Source organism: Helicoverpa armigera, chromosome 14, assembly GCF_030705265.1.
Source record: "Helicoverpa armigera isolate CAAS_96S chromosome 14, ASM3070526v1, whole genome shotgun sequence".
NCBI lineage: Eukaryota > Metazoa > Arthropoda > Insecta > Lepidoptera > Noctuidae > Helicoverpa > Helicoverpa armigera.
In genome coordinates this window covers 6,040,603-6,046,822 of record NC_087133.1, presented here as the reverse complement: position 1 = coordinate 6,046,822, position 6,220 = coordinate 6,040,603, and the positions used below count along the sequence as shown (strand labels likewise).

Below are 6,220 nucleotides of genomic sequence, written 5' to 3'. Positions count from 1 at the left end.
GAATAGAATGCCAAACAAAATAAATTGCTTTATGAATGTTGTCATGAAACTTAAACAGTGAACTAAATTATTGTTTCTAGTATAACACAGTTAGATTTGCGTACTAGTATTCCATATTATGCGCAAAAAAAAAATATTTCACAAGATTTCTCACATTTGGACAATATTATTTAACATATTATCATTATAATCTTAATTCAACAAGCTAATGAATCACTTTAATCGTTAATGAGATATCTTAATAGACAGCTGTATCACTGTGATTATCTAAATTCCACAATTTGTTACGTAACAGACAGCACGTCATTGGTCTTCCGTTATTACCGTATTATTCCGTAATTAAATCTGTGATTCCTATACTTGTAGCTAAGTCATGTAAACAGATACGGAATTAAATATATTTATTGCTAGGAATAATAATTACAAAGTAACTACAATTAGACAGTCTCGGCAAAATTGACAACGAAGATCCAAATGGGTGGACACAAATTAAAATTAAGATCAGAGATTCAAAACGACGAACCACAGTGACAAGGATATAGACAAGTTGACCATCCCATCCTCCGAGCCTTTTTCCCAACTATGTAGGGGTATAGACAAGTTGACCACGAATTACAAAAACTTGCTTTGAAAAATATAGAGGAACTCCTCAAGATAAGATGGCCACCCATCCACAGGTCACCCACACCATCTCCACAGTTACCTTAACCGTTCGGTCCTGTTGACGAACACTGATTCTTTCAGTGTATTTCCATACGAATAAAGTAAGCACCAACACGAGGTAGTTGCTGTATACTGCTGAAGTTTCTTCTACTCTATATCTACATCATGAGGTCAGCACTGAACTTCAACTCTTTTGTAGTATCATCAGACATAAAACATAGAAATCAAGATTTCGACGCCAGACTAAAATTTTCGAGCTAAGAAATTACGATTTTAGAATGTTTCTAATTTTTATCCGAACAAACGGAGTGTTTGGTTCAGGATTTAAATAAGTAGTAGTGGAAAAACACTTCCTTTTAATTTCCTATTCTTAATTACAATACTCCGTTGATAATGTTCAATTTTTTATCTATTATTTTGCCACACCGATTAGGTAGACCTTATAGCAATAGACGATTAAGCCGTTTTCATGTCTATAGCCTGTAGGTAAAATAGCTATTAGGGCAAAGAAATAAGAACAAGATCAGCCGACTAATAAAAAGATTAAATAGTAAAGATATTTACCTGTCTTCAATAGTAATATGACAGAACATTATGGAGTATCAGGTAGTAGAGAGTGTGACTGATAAAACATAAGTAAATCGGAATTAAAAATACATTTATAATAGAGCTTAAGACCAAACTGTTGAATACAAATTGTGTACGAGTAACGTGTTTGCACACACGTCTGGGGCTTAGGATGAGATAATTGCCATAAATTATACAATATCGATAAACGATAACCATTGACAACGGTATCAATAGGAGCCTTTTCATAGGTATACTTAGTAAGACTGGCTCTAAAGACAAACAATACTTATAGGCTTAGTTCTGACAGACATTTTCTATGTTTAGCTATGATAGGTACTATTTATCTAATTTGAATAGCTACCTCGGTACATCGAACTGTCAAACTGAAGAGACTGGGCCGATATCCGATACCTATACAAAACAAAGGAACGATTGGCGTGATTTGAGCCGATATCATGACTTTGACGAATAATAATCAGATAATATAAGGTATAAATAGATGCCGCCAAAAATTTCAGGACCATAACTGTTGTAAAATCAGTTGATAATACAATTAGTGAATTTTATTAATTTATTATTTGGAAATAATATTATGTAAGTACATTTTGTATCACGTTTACTACCACGTCAGTGTTACAGTTGTTAATTTTAATAAAAAAAGTGATTTCCTCCTCATAATTTTGCGACCAAAAGAGATTTTCCAAACTGTATATTAACATCCTTCGTAACTGTGTTTCCCAGAATGCAGCGCCCAGGATACAACCCAGGTTACGGCCCAGGAGGCATGAACAACGGTATGCCGATGCAACCGGGTGCACCGGGTGGCCCCGCCAGGTTCAACAACCCGGGAGGTCCGACTTACGCCCCTGGCTACGGCCAGCCAATGGGAGGGCCCCAGCACCCTCAGCAGAACTTCAACCCGAACGCTGGCTGCTTCATGCCAGCAGCTACCATCCGCAAGATCAGTAACACGACGCCACCACGTTTTGACCCATCCTTCCAGTAATCGACCCGACTGAATCTCTGCCTGTATATTCCATAATGCTAGCATAAGTTATTGTTAAATTATATAGATAAGTTTTAAATAAAATAGTTGTGCAACTATATTTTCTTTTCTTTGAAATGTTTATGTCTAGGTATTTTATTCACAAAGATATCTGTAGCTGAATAACGATTGCGAACAGCAAATTCATTATAATAATATCACAAGATCGTGTATTCAGATGGTTCATCAAAATGGGGATAATTTATGTTTATGTTTACATTACCTAATCAATCCATTTTGTACGATCCCTAGAACAGACACCCACTAAAAAAATATCTTCATAATATTCTAAAACATCCATCATCTGTAAGTAGGTACGACATCATGGTGGCAAATAAATTTAAATAAATCTTTGCGAAGTCAATGTTAAATACAGCCTAGTTCCATGTATGTCATGGTGCGATCATAAGTAAATTTTGTAACATATTGGCGTTCGAAATTACTAGGAAATGGTGTGAAAAGCTAGACCCATACGAATAATACCATGATACCCTTTGAATGAGCAATTTACCTCCTTTCCTTCCTACCATCCCTTATTGTTTGGCAGTTCAAAGGATCGCCAACAGTGACTTGAAAAAAAATTACGGATTAAATCTTGCACTCAGAATACTAGCAAATACGACGTAGGTAGCAAAAAAGATACCAAAGACACCCTGTAGCTAATAAAGATAACCATTTATACTGCATTATAAAATAAAATATACAGCCACGCATTATAGATAGATTTACAGGTGTCTTCTTCTATCATATCGCTCTTATGCCGCAGTAAAAGATAAGTCAGTTAATGTAAATAGCGTGGGGTGGAAAAGCGTGTCAAAACTTCTTCGTCCTTCTTTCCTCGAAGTTAAATCGTCTGTTTTCATACCGCCAAACGGAACCGAGTTTTTCCGATATTGTTTCAGAATTTCCGTGTTAATGAATACTAAATAATATGTTAATAATTTATTTTTGTATTGCATATCTTTATACGTGACGTTTTAGTAGATATGGTGTACATATACCAACTATCTTAAATCAAGATTACCCGTGCACGATAAAACCATGCTAAATTGCCACTTAAAAGCAATTTGGCTCTAAATCTACAAGGAAATAATTTGAACATATTAAATTCTTACCGTCTTACCACAAAAACTTTTTAACGTCAGTTTAAGACTTGTCTAAAAAAATATCAAATTATGACGTTGACATATGGTTCATTTTGGAGCCACATTTTTTTTAGACAAGTGTAAAACAGTGTTTAAAGTTTTTGTAGTAAGGCCATTAGTTTTTCAGAGACCGGCGAGATATAATTGCGAAGACATTGGTTGAAAACGACTAAAGACCGAATGTTTGTGGAATCCAATAGTATTTTTTTTTATTATAAGTTCTTATTTTTCTGAGACAATATAAGTACCTAGGTACGCATTTAAGCCCTTTTTTTCGAAATCTGTCCCACTTATTTGTTGTTGTTGTTGTTTCAAAGGCTTATCGAAAACTAGATCATGATTGATCGATTGTTTTATTTTTCATTTAGGTTAAAAACAGTGGTAGTAATGACCACACCCCATTTCGCAATTAATAAAAGCATCTAAACATGTGTATCTTATCTAATTTCGTAGAAATCGGTAGGATAAAATTACAGGTTAATGCAAATATTTATTTACAAAAACATATACCCTGAGTTTTGCACACTTTTGGATTTAATCTAGCTACTTACAGAATTACCCATTAAGATTACCATCACATTCCACACCAATTTTCTAACAAACGAACAACATACTTGCTTGTATCTAGTACAATTCATACAAAATGATGAATGAATTATGTGCGTAGTGTTATTCATACAAAAACTACTTACTGTTTAGGATTATGAACATGCATCGTCTCGTCTAATAATATCGCTTTACTAATAGGTAACTCATATAGCTTTGAAGAAAACCCTACTAACAGCGATAGACTGAAAACAAAAAAATACTTACTGGCTCTAAAATGAGACGAGGCTACGCTTCGTTCATTCGAACATTTAGTAAAATTGTATAGATTTGCTTATCTTTGCGCTAACACGATTATTGTTTCAACTTCGAATTGATTAAGGATTAATTAATTGTAGTTAGATAAAAAACAAAATGAATCAACCAGCACTTTATCATAATTCACGGAATAAACAATAAATAAGGACAAAAATAGATAGTAAAATATGAATTGGAAACTACAGAAGTACATAGGTACCTACAGAATTCATCGGCTTAAAACAAATCCTCATATTTTTTATCACAGATACGAGGCATTTTGGTGCTTGAATACTATATTTATAGCTTACGTAATTCATTTATTGGTATAGTGTTTTTAATTTTTGGAAAGTATTTCCTCGTAGTATATTTGCCTCATACTCATCATCTCAGCCATGGGACGTCCACTGCTGAACATAGGCCTCCCCCTTAGATCTCCTCAGATACCTGTTGGAGGCGACCTGCATCCAGCGTCTTCCGGTAGCCTTTATAAGGTCGTCGGTCCACCTCGTTGGTGGACGTCCTCCGCTGCGCTTGCTTGTCCGCGGTCTCCACTCCAGCACTTTTCGACCCCATCGGCCATCTGCTCTACGAGCAATATGGCCTGCCCATTGCCACTTCAACTTGCTAATCCGGTGGGCTATATCGGTGACTATAGTTCGTCTACGGATCTCCGCATTTCCGATTCGATCACGTAGAGAAACACCGAGCATAGCCCTCTCCATAGCTCGTTGAGCGACTTTGATCTTTGAGATTTGCCTCATACTATAGACGAAATAAAACAGAGGGAAAATTAGACCATCTCTCTATAATCTCTCTTGATCTTTCAATATTGTTCTTTAAATATTTACTATAAATGCTATTTTAGCAGAAAAGGTGAAGCAGAAAAGGTGAATCAGACATACATTTTAATTGATTACGTAAACCATAATTAGGTAGGTAAACGAACTAATGAGGGAAGACCAAGATGGGCATCATTACTGATTGAAATCTGATGTCTGGTCAAGATACAAATGTTAAGGGACTTCCCATTTAAGAATTAATGATAAAAAATAAGGATATTGAACGTTTAGGTATTCGTGTTTTGAAAAATAATGATAACATGAAAAGTCTTCCGATAAACGGAAATATTTTGAGGAAAATAGAGTTTCTTTAAGAGAGTTTCAGTTACCTAAAGAAAAAGTACGCTTTTATATTGAAAAGAAAAGATTGAAGAAAACGGACAATAGCTTTCAGTGTTTAATAAGTTTCCGAAAAATTCTGAACGTCTGCTTGTGTTCCCCTTGTCCCTATTTCCTCAGGAATGTTTTCTGAATTTGGAGCATATTCACAGATGCTTTGTTGATCTTTTAGATCTTCTACCAAACCTTTACCTACCGATTAATAATAGATAGGATGGTCTCTATTTGATGCCGTAAATGGGTAAGCCGAAACCCAGCATCAGGTACCTATTAGTTGTGTTGGCAAAAAGATGTGCTGAAACCGGAATGCCTCGAACACAATACCTATTTACTTTAGCTAGTATCCCCATGTCTTAGTTGTATCTTTTTACCAAGCCAGATTTCACATTGCGGAAAAATCCTATAGGTTGGCGTCATAGGGGTAACCACTTACATGATACAAATTAGTCTTATCGTACGTAGTAACACGTAATCATTGTCATTTAATCACCGAATCCGGCGAACAGAAAGGATTATACAAACGGTGAATCAACTTCAATAGTTCTAGGTACGATTACGAAATAATAGCAAAACAGAAATGAGATACAAGGAAAAATAAGAGCATGATTACTTATCTAATGTTTTTTTGTTCTACAGATAATAAGAACTTATATTGAATTTACATTTCCATGAAAGGATGTACGATGATATAAGAGTTATCGAATTGAAGAGGTTATGCATCCATCGCCGAAATAGTAGATAGGACTACGTTTAATCATCGGCATGGCAAGGAT

General features: G+C 35.1%; 1 long non-coding RNA gene across 1 annotated transcript; it reads left to right on the top strand.

Moving 5' to 3' along the window:
* The first annotated feature begins 1,250 nt into the window (after positions 1 to 1,250).
* On the top strand, positions 1,251 to 2,337 carry LOC135117756 (uncharacterized). The gene is made up of 2 exons (XR_010277129.1): positions 1,251 to 1,827; positions 1,975 to 2,337. It is a non-coding gene; the product is annotated as an uncharacterized LOC135117756 (long non-coding RNA).
* Positions 2,338 to 6,220: the final 3,883 nt, after the last annotated feature.